This window comes from Rhinopithecus roxellana, chromosome 18, assembly GCF_007565055.1.
Source record: "Rhinopithecus roxellana isolate Shanxi Qingling chromosome 18, ASM756505v1, whole genome shotgun sequence".
NCBI lineage: Eukaryota > Metazoa > Chordata > Mammalia > Primates > Cercopithecidae > Rhinopithecus > Rhinopithecus roxellana.
Window position 1 is genome coordinate 89,079,958 of NC_044566.1, and position 20,784 is coordinate 89,100,741.

Consider the following 20,784-nt stretch of genomic DNA (forward strand, 5'->3'; position numbering starts at 1 on the left):
TGATGATTGGTCACTAATTATGGTATACATTTATTATTTATACAGTGATTTGTAGATTGAAGAGTTAGCAGCAAAATTCAGACTATATGCGATTATTTACAATTATTTCAGTCATGGTAACCAAAATGTGAACCATGGTAGATGGGGGACTGGTATTATTTAAGTAAACGTTGGGAACTAAAATGCGTGCATATAGAACCACACAAATAAAGATTATTATCTCTGTATCTACTCATCAGTTTGAATATTTGGAAAAATAACAGACAAATTTCTGAAAAAACATAAAAAGCTAAAATTAGCACAAGAAATAACAGAAAATTGTGTAAGCCAATAGGCATGAAAGAAAGTTTAAGCTATATTCAAAACTCTAGGGCCCAAATGTTTCTACAGTAACGCAAAGCACCTTGTTTTCTTGTAGTAACAAGAAATACAAAAATACAACAATCATAGTTTTCTACGGAACTAGCAAAGAGTGTTGGATCCAAGGAAATCTTCATGAATTGTATTTTGAAAAGAAACTAAACAAGACACATGAAAGCAGATAGACAGTGATTTGGGTATGGGATGGCCTTCCAGAAACAGAGAAACATTGCAGAATAAAGATGAAAAATAATTATTTGGTAGAAATTGAGAAGCTAATTCTAAGATTGTATCAAATTGCAAAGAATTATAATAGGTTAAACAACTTTCAAAAGAAGAAAAAACTGGAAGACTTACATTACCAGATTTGAAGATATCATAGAGCCATGGTTACCTAGACAGTGAGTTTAGATATGAAGATAGGCATATACTTTAACAATGAAACAGAATAGAGAGCACAGATGTAAGCTCACATGTATATATTGGCAGTTACTTTTCAACAAAGTTACCAAGACAGTTCAATGGAGAAAGGATAAACTTCAAAACAAATTGGGCCAGAAAAATTAGATAACCATAAGCAAAATAATGAACCCATCTTGTCCTTTATTGCCATCAAAATTAAATTGAAATGGATCATAAAAATAAATGCTAGAGGCCGGGCGCGGTGGCTCAAGCCTGTAATCCCAGCACTTTGGGAGGCCGAGATGGGCGAATCACGAGGTCAGGAGATGGAGACCATCCTGGCTAACACGGTGAAACCCCGTCTCTATAAAAATACAAAAAACTAGCCGGGCGTGGTGGCGGGCGCCTGTAGTCCCAGCTACTGGGAGGCTGAGGCAGGAGAATGGCGGGAACATGGGAGGCGGAGCTTGCAGTGAGCTGAGATTCGGCCACTGCACTCCAGCCTGGGCGACAGAGCCAGACTCTGTCTCAAAAAAAATAAATAAATAAATAAAATAAAATAAAATAAAATAATAATAATAATAATAAATACATACATAAATAAAAATAAATGCTAGAAGTAAAAATTATGCTTGTATAAGTAAATGTAAGAGAAAATCACAGTGATATTGGTCTTGGAAACATTTTTTAATAGTACACAAAAAGCAAGTTATTGAAAATCAGTAAATTTGACTTCATCAAAATCGAACTTTTGTTCATCAAAATACGCCACGAAAAATTCTCAGAACATGTATCCAACAAAGAACTTGCATCTCCTATGTGTAAAAAACCTTCCACCTAACTGGGCTGTTAGACCAACAGCCCAATTTAAAAATGAGCAAAACAACAACAATAACAAAAAAACACAGCATAAATTTGAAGAGACACTTTGATAAAGACAAGGATACAAAATGTGCAAGATGTTAACATTATCAACCGTTAGGGAAATTGAAATGATAACCACTGTGAAAGTTCATTACACACACACTACAAAGAGCTAAAATTTAACAGATTGACCATACCAAATTATGGGAAGAATGCAGAAACACCAGAATTCACAAGCACTGCTTATTGGTTTGTAATAGGGAAATGACTACCTGAGTAAATAGTGTAACAGTTTTCTTAAAAGTTTAAACATACATCTGTCATACAACCCAGCCACTTTCCTCCAAGATATGTATTGAAGAAAAATAAAAGTTTTATGTACACATGCACACTCTATTTGTGTTCATCAATATTGAAAGTAGCTCATATGTTCACCAATTGATGAATAGCTGAACAAACTGTGGTATAGCCATGCAAAAGAATACTACCATCAGTGAAACAAATGAGCTGTTGGGACATGTAACAATATGCATACATTTCAAAATAATTATGTGGCATGAAAGTAGCCAGAAAAAAAAGACAAATTTATGCTTATGAATTCATTTAAATAAAATTCTAGAAGTACAAGCTAATCCATTCTGACAGAAAACAAATCAAAGCCCATGGATGGAAGAATGTAGTAGAGAGTAATTGGGTTACCATGGGACACAAGGAAACTTCTGAGGGTCATGGATATGCTCATTTTCTTGTAGTAATGGTTTCCAAGGTATATACATATGCTAAGACTCATTCGATTGTACACTATATATATATATATATATGCAGTTTATTGCACATCATTTATACCTCAATAAATCTGTTTGAAATATAGACTAGGTTTGCAAGTGGAGAAACTGAAAGAACCCTATAACAACGTAGTATCCATAGAAATTAAAATCAATTTCAAAATAACAAACAATTTATAATAAAAAATTTAGTGCATATAATAAAATATATGCACTAAAAACACATGAAAATAAGTATAATTGCTTGTGGCAAGGAGAATGGTGTAAAAAGTTTAGGTTAGTAAGTGTACATTAATAAACAGACATATATACATGTATGGGATATGTTTCTTTTCAAAACTATTGACAATTTTCATGAAGTTAAGAATATGGTTTATTCAATTCTAAAATTAAAACAATAAAATAAGTAAATATCCCAAGTCTGAAATTTTCTATTCTTTCCAATTGTTAAAGCAGTAGTCATGGTTATGAGCATTGATATATTTTTCAATACATGCAAAGTTTATTCAACAAATCTTTATTAAATGCCTATTTTGTAATGAGCATCATGCTGCGGTCAATGATCCTTGGAATTGCTGTAGCTTGCTTATATTGAAATTTTATTTGAATTCCAAAAGCAGAAAGTAAAATACTCCTTCCTGTCGAGAACATTCTCACTCCTGTTCCTCTTTCTGCCTGAAGTTTCATTCCTTTTGCTTTTCCCACAAGCTAAAAATTATGATCTTTCTGGTTTTGACCTAAAGTCACCTCAAAGAAACTGATCCTGATGACTCACTCTAAGTCACATAACCTATATTTTCTGCTTCTCCTTGGCTTTTTTGTCTCCAGCAATGGACCTTGCTTGCTTTCTTATTTGCTCGTCTTCTTTACTGTATTGCAAACTTCACAAGCACAGGTGTTTGCAGTCTTAGAAACTGACATATAGTGTGCACACAATAGCACTTTTTCTATTTTATTTTTATTCTTTTGGAGGTAGAGTCTCATTCTGTTGCCCAGGCTGTAGTGTAGTGGCATGAACATCACTTACTGCATCCTTGATCTCCTGGGCTCAAGTGATCCTCCCACCTCAGCCTCCTGAGTAGCTGAGACCACAGGTATGCACCACCACACTGGGCTATTTTTTTTTTTTCATTATTTTTTGTAGAGCTGGGGTCTCTCTGCATTGCCCAGGCTGATCTTGAACTCCTGGACTCCAGTGATCCTTTCACCTTGGCCTCCTAAAGTGCTGGATTACAGGTGTGAGCCACCGTGTCTGGCCTATTTTTTTAAAAATAAATACATGAAATACATCTAAACACACAATATTAATGAGAGATTAATACATTTATCACAGAGAAAACTAAGTTCACTAAGTGATTTTGAACAATATTAGAGCAAATAGTACAACTGCCAGGAAAATTTAGGGGAGGCATACATTTAATTTCAAGACAGAATAATCCCTGACCATTTGGACGTTTTCTGACTTCAAGGTTAACTTGAGAAAAAAAGGAAAAATGAAAACAAAAACAAACAAACAAAGAAAACACAGTAAAAGTTAAAAGGGACAGCACGGAGAAATTGCTGTAATGCCATCATAGGTATGAGATTGCTTGGTTCTCACCAGATATCATAATAGATCAAAATGCACTTTTGACTGATAATCATGTAGAAAACTCCTAAATGGGAAAGTGGTTGGATACAGAAGTGAGAAACCCTCCCACACAAATATTCTGATGTTCTTACAACTTTAAGATTCTTAGAATTTAAAAATATAGCCATATGTCTAATATTTCATTGATTATGCATAAGGTTAGAGATATTTTTGATTAAATTCTGCAACATGAATCTATGGGGTCTAAACAAAAATATGTATGTTCTGTTGATGCATCACTATCAATGTGTTTAAATGGCTGTTTTCTTAGTTCCTTCAAAAATAAATTTGCCAAAAATTCTAAGTTTCATGGACAGTGATTATTATCAATATTTGTGAATTTTGTTTTAGTTTTTTTATTATAATAGAACAATTGAATCTCTATTTATGGCAGATTTTATTTTTTAAAAGTACATTACTGATGCTTTGGTAAGCCCTAATATTAGAACATATCTGTTATACTCATTTTCCATGCAGCATTTAAATGCATATGCATATGCTTTTATATACAAATGCACATACTAAAAGCAGTAGGTGTGTTTGTAAATTAGGTATTCTAAAGAAACTAAAAAATGCACACACAGATACACATGCATATATTCACAGTCATATTCAATCTGTATAAAGTCACAGTCTTTGTTCAGGAGAAATTTCCATTTTCTTAGGATATCAAGGAGAATAAAAATTTAAAATCAGTGAAAAGACAAATGATTCAAGAAATCTGAAACTCAAACAATGAAAAATATCTTTGCTGCAAGTGATAACTAATTTGCTCCTTGAAGCAATCAAACAAACCCTAACAGCTATTAGATAATTATGACTTATAATCTGATTTTGCACATATTTGGTAGCACTGTAATGAGACATAGTTATGATGTAACTTTATTTCAATGCACAGAATGTTTGAAAATCTCTGTAAACAATTGATAAAAGAGAAAGACCTCCTACCGCATGAATTTTACTTGGCTTTGCCCCAAGAGACTAAATGAGATAATCATGGATATTTTGCAAAGAAAAGATATATTGATACACATTTTTAAATAAAGAATTAGATGTTTTAAATTACTCCTTTGAAAGCAGAAGTTTGGAGTTTCATATGACTTCAAGTTTCATATGTTTATCTATCCTGTGTAGCTGCCACATTTTAATTGAGACATATGGGAAATTTTTGACTGGGCACTTAATAGTCCTAACAGCTTGCTCTTTTAGAGAAATTCAATTACGGTAAATATAGCAGTATTAGTGATCTAGCATGGTATTACTTGAATGACTGGCATAAAGATATTGCATTTTACAAAATGAATACTTAATAATTTTTATTTTATAAAGATGAAAAGATGTAGCTCAACAGTGGCAATTTGCATTATAATAAATGTTGCCCTTAGAGATGGGTGAAACGAAGTAAAAACTAGATAATTTTAGACTTATTTAAATGTAAACAAATAACTCTAATGGATTTTAAAATAAATTGTTGCCTAAATTTTGTCTTATTTCCAAAATGTACTTTGAGAAAATTGGACAAATAACAAGGATTGAGAGCCAAATACCCAGATTGGAGAATGCAGAACAAAGAATCTTTTTACTTTATACTTAAAGAAAGCTATATATATAAATAGGGAGAAACCACTGTTATGATCAGCATGGGATAGAATTTTAATTTCCTTTTTGTAGAGCTACTACTTGGACAGAGAATTTTGCCCATGGTGGGTGATTATAGACAGATGTAATCTGTCAAAAAAAAAAAAAAAAAACAAAAAACAAAAAAAAACATGACAACAAATAAGGAGTAAATAAAAGTCAACAATGGTGGGGGTTTTTTGTACTAGATTGAGTAAAGAAATTTTGTATGAAAAAATATATATAATCTCAGACCTCAAAAGTACTGTTATCTGGCATGAGATTTTATATAGTTTGGAATATACATGCACCTAGTCATCTATTTTCTTAGATTGTGAATATCTTAATTACAGAGCTGTGCTTTACTCATGTTTAGGATCTCAGAACTTTATGATATTTTATATCAAGGCATGAGAAGGTATTAAAAACATGTTTGTTCTTAAATTATCAACCCAATCTGGGCATTATGAATTTAAATGTAGTAAACTGTCCATATAGTGTTAAATATTCATCTGCCTAAGCACTTGGAGTATTTGGCTGGGGTTTATCAACTACAATTTGTTGAACATCCATTTATTACTGACACATTTTTGCTTCACTCAAACAACCAAGCTTATTGGGTGGATATTGACCTAGATACTAGAAAACAGAAGTTTACAAAACATACATAAAACTCTCATAGAGCTTATGTTTTTATAGAGCAAACAAAAATTAATTTACTTCTAATAATAAGTGCTATGATGATGAGTAAAATGGGATGAATGATAAAGATTGATACAGTGGAGGATGCCTAAGAAAGATTATTAGAGAAAACCTCTCTGAGGACATGACATTTGAACAGAGGTCTGAATGAACTGGAGAAGCAAGCTAGCTGAACATTTTTTTTCAAAATCATTACAAGCAGAGATGACATTAAGTACCAATACTGTGGAATGAGAGTGAGTTTGGCACGTTTTGGGGAAAAGCAATAAGACTAGAATGGCTACAGCCAAGTGAATAATACGAAGAAATTTAGAAAATGAGTCAGAGATTTAGCGATAGGTTGCAGGCCGTTTAGTCTTTTAGGCTATGTTAAGTCTTGGTCAAAATAAAACTTTGGCCTAATTTTAGAACCTCTATTGTATTTTCCTCTGAAGCTGAACACCTTATGGAGTTAAATAACAGCCAGAATTTCAGTCAAAATAGTGTGTAGTTTGTATTCTCTCCTATTTCAGGACTCCATGAGGGCAAAATATTGTTCATAAGGAATCAATGTATTAATAATATTAACTTTGTAAGAGAGACTTCTGCACAAAATGCAACTGAAGTTTAAAATAGGGAATACTTGACTAGCTAGAAAAATCTATTTACATTAAAGCAGAAATTTAAAAAAAAGACACCAAAAACGAAATTCTGATGATATGAATTAGCCAAATAAGGTATAAAGAAAGCAACATAAATGAACAAATGAAGAGAAAGAGATATGTTTAAACCTATCACTAAAACTAGAACATGCAAGATTTGGCAAGAAAACACAAACAAATGTTAAAATATGTCTTTATTTAATAAAAGATTTTGAGGACATTAAAATGTTTGCTTTCATGGAACTTGCAGGCTATTTGAAGAGATATAAGACAAGTAAGAAAATAATAAATGTAATGATTTTAGATCAGCAAAAAATAAGCTTTATATAAAGGGACATTTTTTAAAATCAATTTGTTAAAACAGTTTAGTCTACCCTAATTGATTCAGGAAGCAATATAGTGAAATAAAAAATAGAAAGAAAACTATCAAATAGAAAACATGCTATAAAAAGAGAAGTCAGACCTAAAACTATAAAATTTTTATCCTATACAAATGGAATAAGGTTATCTATTATCAGAAAAAAACTCCTTTCACACTGGAGCATACGTTGCTCAAAAGTGATGTAATAGAAGAATTAAATTAATAGACAAAGGCAGAGAGAAAAATGCAAACAATTTTTGAAAGCATAGGCCATGATACCAGTATTAGAAGGAGGAGCAATTAACTTAAATAATAAACCCAAATTTAGTATATACGAAACCATTATATTTAATAATTTTAACCTTATTCATGTCTTTGCTTTTTCCCACTGTTATTTTTATTTTCTCACTCTACCTACTTTTTAGCGCATTTTATGGGTTAAAGAGGCTGGCTTTCTGAAACAAAGTTGAATATAACATCTTATCAAAATATGTTTAAAACTGAATAATTAAATAGAGATAAATTAGGATAATGGCAATTACATGTACTATCGATATCTTCAATTTTAAGTTCCCAATGTTTAAAGTGAAAGTATTTTCTTTCAGAAAATTTAATTTCTGTTGAAGATGCATGTTGGTGTTTAAAATATCATATTACTCTGTGGTTGTTTTCCATAAAAGAATTTGTTTTAAAAGCTGTATATCGCATAATCATGTTCCAGTCCTGTGGGAAGTTTAATGAATATATCTATAATAATTAAATATAGAAAATAATAAGGGATCAAAAGTAATATGTACTTCTAATAGTTAAGATATTGCCTTAGTTATGAATACAGGAAAATGAAAAGGTATTTGTTTATATTTATTAGTTGCTTATTAAGCAAAATGAATAAATTATTCTTGTGAATAAGAATCATCCAATGAATTATCATAAAGATATCATTAATATGTAAAGGAAAATAATAAAGCATGGCACTTTTTATTTACCTTATATTCAATAGCCCTCACAATTGTATCTAAATACTTTCTAAAAGTTGTATCTCCTACTGCCTTTTAAACATGCCTAACCATTGGCCAACAATGTTAGTCATTTTTGGCTTCTTGATCTTCTCTGAACCATTTCTTCACTCCCTGCCTCCTCACTTTACTTAGGTTTTTCTTTTTGCCCAAAGCAGTGTAAACCCTCATCCACTGGGTACAGCTTTATCCATCCTCAATGTCTAAATCAATGATCATGTTTTTGAAGTCTTAAAAATTTACTTTCCATCCACTAACCATCCACACAAAATAACTCCTACTTTACATATTAGAGTACATATTTAACATTGAGATAGCTCTTATTATTTTTATTTGCTCAAAATCTTATTGTACCTATAAATACATCTAATAGTTTCTGTTACATTAGTTGTTTATTTGATTGCTTAATTTATTATCCTGTGTGTTACTTAAAAACATGCTTAATCATTATAGTTATCAATAGTTTCTAGGATGGTACCTGGTACAACATAAACATTTAATAATTGAATTCAATTCAATTCAATAAAATGTGTAAAACAGAAAGCCTGGTGGATAGTTTTCTATTTGGTGTAAAACAATATATTGGGCTTTAGATTTATAAAATTATACAAAAATTAAATTAAATTAATATTTTTCTATATAAAAAAATAGAAAATTGTACCAAGTAATGACAGGCAAATATTTTAAAAAACTCCTTTTCATGAACCTTTCCATGATATCTACATGAAAAGAAAATGAATATGCCATTAAAGAAGCTAATAAAGGAAGTTGCAAATCTAAGATTGTACTATAAAATAACTGATGACATCGGTAGGAGTCATTGTCGAATTAGAGCAGTAGAAATGTAGTTTTGCATCTAGAAGGCACCAGAACTAAATCAAGAGAAAAAGAACTCAGCAATCAACTAAAAATTATCATTTTCAAGTTCAAATAGAAATATTTACCACAGGATTATACAGGAAATTTACAAAATATCCCATTATTTTACATTTAGTGTAGTAAAAAAGAAAACTGTTTTCTTTCTTAATCATTTTCTCTTTTTTTTTTCCATTTTTTTTGAGACAGAATTTCACTCCGTCACCCAGGCTGGAGTGATGTGACATGATCTGACTCACTGCACCCTCCACCTCGGGGATTCAAGTGATTCTCCTGCCTCAGTCTCCCGAGTAGCTGGGACTACAGGCGCATGCCACCATGTATCACTAATTTTTGCATTTTTAGTATTTTGCATTTTTAGTAGAAACGGGGTTTCACCATATTGACCAGGCTGGTCTCGAACTCCTGACCTCAGTTAATATGCCCACCTCAGCCTCCAAAAGTGCTGGGATTACAGGTATGAGCCACCGTGCCCAGCTACAATTTTACTTTTTTTAATTGAAAATGTTTATCAGTACTCTAGTATTTCCAATATATAAATATAAATATAAATATAAATATAAATATAAATATAAATATATATATATATATTATTTTTAAAAAGTATTACATACCTTTTGCTTCCAGGTGAGGAGCAGCACAGGTACTCCACTGAGAGTGTATTAGGCCAGAGCCCAAGCCTACTGAGTGAGAATCTGCATTGTAACACGTGATTCACATGCTGCCTAATGTGTGAGAAGCTCTCACCTAATCTAAAGTGTAATCCTTAGTATATGCTAAAGAAATGTAATTTGCTTCTTCTTTCTATGTCCTTACTTGATTTTTGTAGCCTCCAGACTTAGAGGAATATCAGGGCTTGTGTCTCCCACCTCCACAGTCTCATTAACTATTTGAAACAATGAAGTAAATCTAAGACCAAGTTTTGCCATATAAATAGACCTTTTCCAGCAATTGAAGAAAACAATCATTGTTTGTTTTGTGTAATTTAGCTATCTCTCCAGTCAAATTAGAGTGTAAATGCTTAACTTAGTGCCGGACATACGATTGAATGAGGTTGTCAGCCCCTCAGGCACCACTAGAGTGTGTTAAACTGTTAGGGTTATTACTTTCTTATATAATATTCATGTGACTTCGTGGATGCCTATGCAATATTTTTATTCAATCTATATATGTAAATAAATAATTTCATCCATAATGACTCACTTATGGCATTCTGTTAATGTTCAAAACCGTGAACTACTCCTTAGTTTCTCAAATATTCACAAAACTATGTCTGGGTGTGTATTGCTAATTAGAGTACACACATGGTCAAAGGTATTAAGTATAGAGTCACATCTATGTGACAAGAAAAATAAATAAATGATAGTACCATTTTTAATCTCTAATAAATTTTCTTGAGGAAAGTGAAAATAAAAATATTTCTTCCTCTCTTTACAATGTTTTCTGTAAAAAACTGAGGTGGGCTCAATAGGTTTGCTTAAAGAGCTGTTTTTTACTGTATTATGGTAAGAACCATGATTTTTTTTTTTTTTTTCTTTAAACTATAGACAGGAAACTGCAGATAAGGGATTTCCACGGATGACTGAAAAATGTTTTCTGCTTTACTGGAGCAACGGAGCTTTAGTTGGTTTTCAAAATAACAAATAATGGGAATCTCCTGAAGAGCAAACCTTTTTATATGCTTGGGCTAACAATCATCTCTGGAAAAACTTCAGTGCCTTCAGGGATTAAGAAGAGAATTTGCTGGCAAACTGATTCATTCCAGAAATGTTTAGGGAAGGGGACAGATTAGAGAAGAGCAAGAGAGAAAGAGGAGACACAGTGGGTCTGAACATAAGACAACTGATTCTCCAGTGGAATAAAATAGTGCAATATGTCATCAAGAATTTATAGACCTTGGGGAAATTCAGATTAATTTTGATATTTCTTTACAAATGTTGTATTTGTTATGTCATTTGAGTGCTCTCTGCATTAATTTCTGCAAAAGGATGTTAAAGGTTCTCATTGATCAGAAATATGCATTTCATATTTCTTGTATAGTCTATTGAAGATAAATGGATATGGAAAATTGAATGGAAAGAATGATGGTATAGGGTTTTTCCATTGAGTAGTTAGTTAGCAGAGGTATTTTTAAATTTCCTGTATTATCTAAGGAGTCCAAATAAGACTTGTCAGTTCACACTGTTGGTTAGATTTTAAAAGATAGCCTTAACTGATTAACTCACAAAATATAAAGTATGTAGTCCAGAGAGGCAATTCATTAATTTACAGTGAGAGATATTGATTTGCTTTAATGCGACCCCCAGAGCAAATGCCAGAGAAAAGGCAAGTAGGCAAGGCAAAAAAACTTTATTTACAAGCCAATGTGAAGGAGGGAGCGAGGTTCACCGGTCTCCGGCGGTGGAGGCCGAGGAAGTCGCTCCGGCGTTCTCGGGCGAGGTTCCTGGGTCCCGCCTATGAGGAGGGGCCAAGGAAGTTCGCACCGGCGTTCTCGGGCGAGGTTTCTGGGTCCCAAGTACGAGGAGGGGCCGAGGAAGTTCCCACCGGGGTTCCCTGGTGAGGTTCCTGGGTCCCGCGCACGAGGAGGGCTCAAGGGATTTCGCACCGCGAGCCAGCCGGGAGCGGCTTTTATGTCCTGGGCCTGGGAGTGGGAGGGCAGTGGGCGGGACATAGGCGGGTCGGGGGCGGGGAGGTAGGCGTGGCTAGGCGGGTTCCGGTTTTTCTCCGTCGGAGGTTGGGTTGCGCCTGCGCAGTCGACCCGTGTCTTTCCCAGGTGAGGGAAAGTTGACGGTGAAGAACCCGGAACTGCGCCATCTTGCCTCCGTTTGTCCAAACAGATATTACAGGAGGTAGGTCAGACTTTTGTGTTTGTCTAATCATTAATTTATTTTCCCTATAGACAGGCTACATGAGAAGAAAAATGATCACTAGGAGATAACTGGATAGGCATGAAAATAAGGAAAGGAGATGAGTTATTGAATTTAGATATTTAGTAGCATAAACTCTGGTACCTTTATGAATCCATCTCAGCACATTTTACCACCACCCACTCAGAAGATTGGATTTAAAACTTTGATGTGATCTATCTTCCTTCTTTCTTTCTCTGTCACTCACCACGATTTCATGATTTGTCTTTTAAATTTTACCTCTAAAATAATTCATGTATCTGATTACCTCCCACAATTTCTTTATTCACACCTAGTTAAAGTTACTTTCATTTTTGCAATGAACTACTGTGGCAGACGAGTAGCTAGTCTCCCCTTTACAAGTCTCAGTTTCCACTCCCATCTCCATAGTTTCTATAGCCACTAGAGTGCTTTGTATAAGACGTAAAAGAAATCATAAGACTACTGTATATACAGACTTTAATTTCTCATTGCCTCTATATTTTACAAGAAACTTAACATTCATCTTTTATCACCCGCCTTTATTCAATATGCTTATTCATCTTAGTTTTGCTATCGTGCTTGTATTATAATGGATTATAATGTTATGTTGGATATAACACTCTGACCAACGCATTGATCATCTGAAATATTTTAGAACCCACAGGATATGCTGGAGGAGAAGAGTACCAGGTACAATGTGGCCAGATTCCTCTATGCCAAGCTGAGTTTCTATCTGCATCTCACTGGGGTTTTGACAAGAGAAAACCGAGACAATCACTTCTGATCTCTAGTCCTTTCCTCTTACTCCTGAGCCTCAACAAGAGTTTTCTTCCTTGTTCTGCATGGGTAGAATCCATGTCATAATTCATACAAACTTAGTGGCCTTATTGTATAAACTCTGCAGTTTACAGTCATGCAAGTTTGTCTTACACTAAGTGTCCAGCTGCAAGCATTTCAACAAAGTTTCTTTCTCTCTTAATAAAGTAAAACTTCTTCAAATTAAATGTGTTTGCTTTTAAATTACTATCTCTTAAAGGCACTAAACAATTCTATTAAAAAAGTAATACCTAAGTACCGAATTGTTATACAGGATATATTTGCACTCCTGAAGAAGCAAATAACAGGTATTAATCAGTTGAAAAGATGAGGAGCAATTATGAACAATTCATAGTGGGTGTGGGTAAAGATCAGGAATATTATTCCTTTCTTCCTGCATAACTCTCAAAGGTTTAAATATCTTTATTACTTGAGAGTATAAGTATGTACGGAAAATGTGGTCATGTTCATTCCTGAAGCTTCTGAAAGCTGTAAGTGAGGAATGTATACCCGCTAATGTAAAGTAAAATCAGAGTAGATGATTACTTGTCTAATTAGAAGATATCGTGAATCAAGTAGTACAGGTAAGATAATTCTAACAATGAAATGAAAGACAATAACTGAACCATTATAGCACAAGAAACAGTAGTAAATGGTATAGTAATTGGTCGGTTAGCATCCAAAGATGCTAATATTTATTTATTTGGGAATATTATGACTGATCAAATTTCCAAGACTGTATGTAAAATTATTCATATTCTGTAGTATCATAATGCCTCCAGTGTGTCTCTGATATGCAAACTTTGAAAATTTACACTTTAACCTCAACTTCTCTTTTGTATTATACTTCTTTTTTACCTAGATGAATTGTCAAATTCATATATATATATATGTTTAGATCATATGTATGTGATCAAAACAAAACTCATACTTTTATGCTTAAAGCTTGTCTTATGATTTTAATTTTCTCAACAATATCATTTGCCACTCTAGCGTGGAACCTAAGGAAACTTCTTTATTTTTCTCACATTATTACTCTATTAGTTACCAAGTCGGAGAATTCATCAACACAAATACACACACACACACACACACACACACACACACACACACACACGGTAAGTACACTAACTCTGGAGTCAAATTGCCTATGTTTGAATGTAGGTACAACCACTTACGAGTTATGTGACCTTACTTTGTGTTACTTAAACAGTCTGTTTTCCAGTATCCTCTTCTGTAAAATGTGAACAATGATAATAGCATTTTTCTTTTGGCATTACTATGAAGCACAAATAAAATGATTCCTGTAAAATGCTTAGTATCCAGTAACCTCATGAATTTTTTGCTGGTATTATTTATGAATTTTCTTTGGAATCAACTACTTTTCATTCATATCTACTGATAATACACAAAATATTCTCATTACTTTCCACCTGGAATACTTCAATACTGTAGGCACTTTGTGTCCATTTCGAGTTCTCATTCTAGCTCCCATTCATCAACGTCTCTAAATAACCATGCAAATGTTATACTAACAAAGTGTCTTCAAAATAAGATTCAAAGAACTAAAAATAATACTCAAGGGTCTCAATGTGGTTAAAATTACTTTTCTAGCCTTTTGTTTGTTCTCTTTGCTCCTTTCTAAGTTACAGGCAAACCAGAAACTAATCTGCACTTTCCTACATGTGTGAAACGTACATTAATGCTGTTTACATTTACTGGAACTGCATTTCCTACTATTTCTGGTTGTTAAAGTCTACAATGGCTGCTGTCATGTGTGTCATTCATATTCCCTCTTTGGACTAAAGTATGCATTCTCCCAGCTGTTGAAAATAAGATAGCAGAACCCTTACAGCAGAAGCTGTAAGGCTTCATAATTGTCTGAGTTGCCATGCCCAAGATTATGACTCTTTCTTGGGGTAGCCCACATCCAGGAAATCATCAACAAGTAAGTGTAAATTCTCTGGCTTATTGCCACATCTCGTGATAACAGTGAAGGGCTTTCACTATGTTGGCCAGGATGGTCTGGAACTCCTGACCTCAAGTGATCCGCCTGCCTCGGCCTCCCAAAGTGCAGCGGGGCATGGTGGTGGGCTCCTGTAATCCCAGCTACTTGGGAGACTGAGGCAGGAGAATTGCTGGAACCCAGGAGGCAGAGGTTGCAGTGAGCCGAGATTGCACCACTGCACTCCGGCCTGGGCTACAAGAGCAAAGCTCTGTCTCTAAACAACAACAACACAAAAACATAAAGGGCTGTACCAGCCCCAGAGATCTTCTTGACTTTGGTTGATGGTTTCTTGAGATGTGACAGCCTTAATTCTCCCACTGTGTAATCCTGCTTCCTTAATTATAATTCCAATAACAGTCCCTAAAATTCTTCATGCAGATATACATCTTACAATCTACTTACCTGGGCAGCCAATCTGTAGAAAAGTCTTATCTACCTTCTAAGGCCTTGCTCCAATATACAAACTTGCTCTTGCTCCTAATCACAAACCAACTCGTGCTCTTTGATTTCACGAAAATCTGCATTATTCTTATGGTATTTGGCATATAATGTTTATGTTAAAAATATTAACCATAAATATAGCAGTAATATATTCCTAGTAAGTAAGATGCTTGGGTTTATTTTTATTTTTATATCCACCATGGTTCCTATATTAATACATGTTAATCGAAGTATTATTTATTAATTATATTTATTATTTTCTTATTTAGTAATTTATTAAATTATTAATTTATTTATTTTCAAGTTAAATCCTGAGAGCTTTGTATTATTTATTAAATAATATTTTGTATTTATGTGTGAGACAAAAGAAAATAGAGGTAATTTTATTTGTATATATGCACAAATATATGTAAATCATGTATATGTGTGTATATGTGTTTTATAAAGCAAATTCTGTGTGGTAGATAAAGTATAAATGAAGAAGCATTTCTGTTAGAAGGTGTTCAGAACAATTGTGTTAAATTCAGCAAAATTACAAGAATATGAAATATTTTCTAAGTTTAAATTTTAAGTTCAAACTTCTGAGCAATAGAGTTAAAATTTCCATTTTAATACTTGAATAGGTCTAAAGCGAGAAAGACTTTCTGAGGGCCGGGCGCGGTGGCTCAAGCCTGTAATCCCAGCACTTTGGGAGGCCGAGACGGGCGGATCACGAGGTCAGGAGATCGAGACCATCCTGGCTAACACGGTGAAACCCCGTCTCTACTAAAAATACAAAAACTAGCCGGGCGAGGTGGCGGGCGCCTGTAGTCCCAGCTACTCGGGAGGCTGAGGCAGGAGAATGGCGTAAACCCATCCGGGAGGCAGAGCTTGCAGTGAGCTGAGATCTGGCCACTGCACTCCAGTCTGGGCGACAGAGCGAGACTCCGCCTCAAAAAAAAAAAAAAAAAAAAGACTTTCTGAAAAATATTAGATGGGAATATTCAAAAATGTAATAAATTATCTTTTGACAAGTGCAAAATTCCTAGATTTTTAGTCATTTTTATATAAACGGCTTTGGCATGAATTTTATGAATTTTAAAGATAATCTTCAGAGTTGGCATGTAATCATTCCATTCTTGATACTTCTAAAATATTTTGCTTATACCTTTATTTTAGCATATATTACATTTCAGAATAGCCAATGAACTCATTATATTGAATCCATTTCTCTCCATTAACTTTGGAAATATCTAAGGTCAAGGGTGTGTATTTTTATCTGTTCTAAACCAGGTGATGGCAAAGTCAGATTGTGAAACATATATGTTCATTAAATGTCTGTTGAATTAATTGTTTACTTTTATACTTTAGACATCACACACACATACACACTTACACACAAACATCTATATAACTATTATATAGTTATATATTGAAATATTGAAGTTGTGTGTCTATTGTTAGAATCTTATGAACATAGGTATTATAAGGTAAAGAGTTGTTTCTTTCTGTGTCTATAATTTGCAATTAATTCAGTTGTTTTTAATTATCATATTCTGTTGAATGTAATTCTATTGAATTTTAAAAGATTTTTGAAAATTTTAGCTGTACTCAGTATATCACTAAAACCACAAGATTAAACATAACCGTTATTTTTTTCTTTTATTTTTAGTTAATATTTAATAATTGTACATATTTATGGAATATAGAGTGATATCTTGACATATGTATTCTATGTATAATGATCAAATCAGTGTAATTAGCATACCAATCACCTTAAACATTTATTACTTCTTAGTGTTAAGAACATTCAGAATCTTCTCTTCCAGTTTTCTGAAAACACACACTAAAATTATTGTTAACCATATTCATCCTACCATGCTACTGAATACCAGAACTTATTCCTTCTATCTAACTATATATTCGTACCCATTAACCTATCTATTACTAACCTAACCTATTCGTAATCCATTCTCCTATCCCTCCACCCTTTCCAGCCTCTGATAACCATCATTCTACTCTCTACCTCCATGAGATCAACTTTTTTATCTCCCACATGTGAGTAAAAATATATGATATTGGCCTTTCTAGGCCTGGCTTATTTCACTTAACATAATGACCTCAATGCTATCCATGCTGCTGCAAATGACAAGATTTTATTCTTTTTTTCTGGACAAATAGTATTTCATTGTGTATATTTACCACTTTTTTTATCCATTCATCTGTTAATGAACACTTAGATTGATTTTCCGTCTTGGCTATTGTGAGTATAGCTGCCATAACAATGAGGATGCAGGGATCCCTTCAATATACTGATTTCCTTTCCTTTGAATAAATAACCAGTAGCTCTTATGATAGTTTTATTTGTTGTTGTTTTCTTTTTGTTTCTGTTTAAACTTTATACCGTTTTTCATAATGGTTATGCTAATTTACATTCTACCAACAGTGCGTAAGCATTGCCTTTTCTGCATATCCTTGTCAGCATCTGTTGTTTTTTATCTTATTAATGATAGTTATTCTGAGATAAGATGATATCTCATTGTGGATTTGATTTGCATTTCTCTGATGATTAGTGATGTGGAGCATTTCTCACATATCTATTGGTCATTTGTATGTCTTTTTTTGAGAAATGTCTAGTCAAATCCTTTGCTCACTTTTTAATGGGATTATTTGATATGTTTTGCTGTTGAGTTTGAATTTCTCATATATTTTGGATATTAGTCCCTAGTCAGATGAATAGTTTGTAGATTAGCTATTTTTGTAGCTATTGCAAATGGGATTATTTTTCTTTTTCTTTTTTTTTTTTGTTTTTGTTTTTGTTTGTTCGTTTGTTTTGTTTGCTTTTTGTTTTTGAGATGGAGTTTCACTCTGTCACCCAGGCTGGAGTGCAGTGGCACAATCTCGGCTCACTGCAACCTCCACCTCCTGGCTTCAAATGATTCTCCTGCCTCAGCCTCCTGAGTAGCTGGGATTATAGGCACACGCCACCATGCCTGGCTAACTTTTCTTTCTTTTTAGAAGAGACGGGGTTTCGCCATGCTGGCGAGGCTGGTCTTGAACTCCTGACCTTATGATCTGTCTGCTTTGGCCTCCCAAAGTGCTGGGATTACAGGTGTGAAACACCGTACCCAGCCAACAAATGGGATTGTTTTATTGACTCCTTTTTTACCTAGTTCATCATTAACTACTAATTAACAATATTAATTCTTCCAATCCATTCTACATGTTGTCTTTTAGCTCTGTTGATTGATTCCTTTGCTGTGCAGAAGCTGTTTAGTTTAATATAGCACCATTTTTCTATGTCTGTTTTTGTTGCTGGTTCTTTTAAGTCTTAGCCATAAAACACTTGCCCAGACCAATATCCTGAAGCATTTTTCTGTGTTTTTTTTATGTTGGTTTTATAATTTGGGGACTTACATTTAAGTAGTTTATCCATTTGAGGTTTATTTGTGTATATGGTGTGGGAAAGGGTTTAGTTTTATTGTTCTGCATATGAATATCCAGTTTTCCCAGCACCATTTACTGAAGAGACTGTGCTTTCCCCAGTGTATGTTCTTGGTACATTTGTTGAAAATCAGTTGGCTGTAAATGCATGGATTTATTTCTGGGTTCTCTACTCTGTCCTACTGATCTTTGGTTCTCTTTTTAGATGGATACCATGCTGTTTTGGTTATTATATCTTTGTAGTATATTTTGAAGTCAGGCAGTGTGATACCTCCAGCTTTGTTCTTTTGCTCAGAATTGCTTTGGCTATTTGGAGTCCTTTGTGGTTCTGGATAAATTTTAGGATTTTTTTCTTTTTATATAAAGAATGTTATTGACTTTTTGATAGATATCACATTGAATTTGTAGATTGCTTTGGATAACATGATTCTTTTAACAATATTAATTCTTCCAACTTGTGAACACAGAATGTCTTTCCATTTTGGGGGGTCTCCCCTTCTATTTATTTTATGAGTGTTTTTTATTTTTATTATAGAGACTTTTCACTTTCTTGGTTAAATTTACTCCTAGGTATTTTATTTTTATTTTTTGTAACTATTTTAATGGGATTGTTTTATTGATTCCTTTTTCAGCAAATTCATTAGCCATATTTAGAAATGTTACTTATTTTTGTATGTTGATTTTCTATCCTAAAACTTAACTGAATTTGTTGATCTGTTCCCAACATTGTTTGCTGGAGTCTTTAGGTATTTCTACATGTAATATTATGTCATCTGCAAAAAGCAATTTGTCTTCCTCTCTTCCAATTTGAATGCCTTTTATTTCTGTCTCTTGCCTAATTGCTCTTGCTAGTCATTCCAGTAGTCTGTTGAGCAAAATTTGTGAAAGTGGAAATCTTTGATTAGATCCAATTATTAGAGAAAAGAGTTTTAGCTTTTCATAATTTAGTATCATGTAAGCCATAGGTTTGTCATTTATGGTTTTGAGGGATGTTTCTTCTACATCTAATTTGTTAAGAATTTTTATCATGAAAGGATGTCAAATTTCATAAAATGATTTTTTTTGCACCTATGGAAATGATTGTGTTTTTTACCTTCATTCTCTTGATGTGATGTATCACAGTGATTGATTTTCAAATATTGAACCATCTTTGAATGACTAAAATAAATCTGCTTGGCTTCTGATTAATTCTCTTCTGGATGTATTATTACATTTGGTTTGCTAAGGTGTTTTCCTGAGGATTTTTCTATCTGGGCTCATCAGGGGTTTGACTTGTAGATTTGGTTTTGGTGCCAGGTCAGTTTTGGCCTTATGAAATGAATTAGGAAGAATTAATTTCTCTTAAATGTCTAGGAATAGTTTGAGAAGACTTGTTAATTCTTCCTTAAATGTTTAGTTGAATTCAGCAGTAAAGCCATCCAGTTCTGGGCTTTTATTTGTTGGGAGACTTTTATTACTGATTCAAACTTACTGCTCCTTATTGAGCGCCCAAGTTTTATATTTATTCCTGCTTCAATCTTGGTAAGTTATTTGTGTCCAGGAATTTATCCGTTTCCTCTAGGTTTTCTAACTGATTGATATATAGTTGTTTGCAGTAGTAGCTAATAATCCTTTGTATTTCTATCATATCAGTTATAATGGCTTCCTTTTTTTCTGGCTTTATTTATTTTGATCTTCTTTCTTTTTTAAATTAGTCTAGCTAATGGTTTGTTAATTTCAATTATCATTACCAAACACCAACATTTTATTTTGTCCTTTACATTTTTTTAGTCTTAATTTTGTTTCGATCTGCTCTTATTGTTATTATTTATTTCTATCTACTAATTTTGAGTTGTTCTTGCTTTTCTAGTTTCTTGAAGCTCACTGTTAGATTGTTTATTTGTGATGCAGGTGTTTGTTGCTTTAAGCTTCCTTCTTAGTACTGTTTATCCCATATCCCATAGGCTTTGGTATA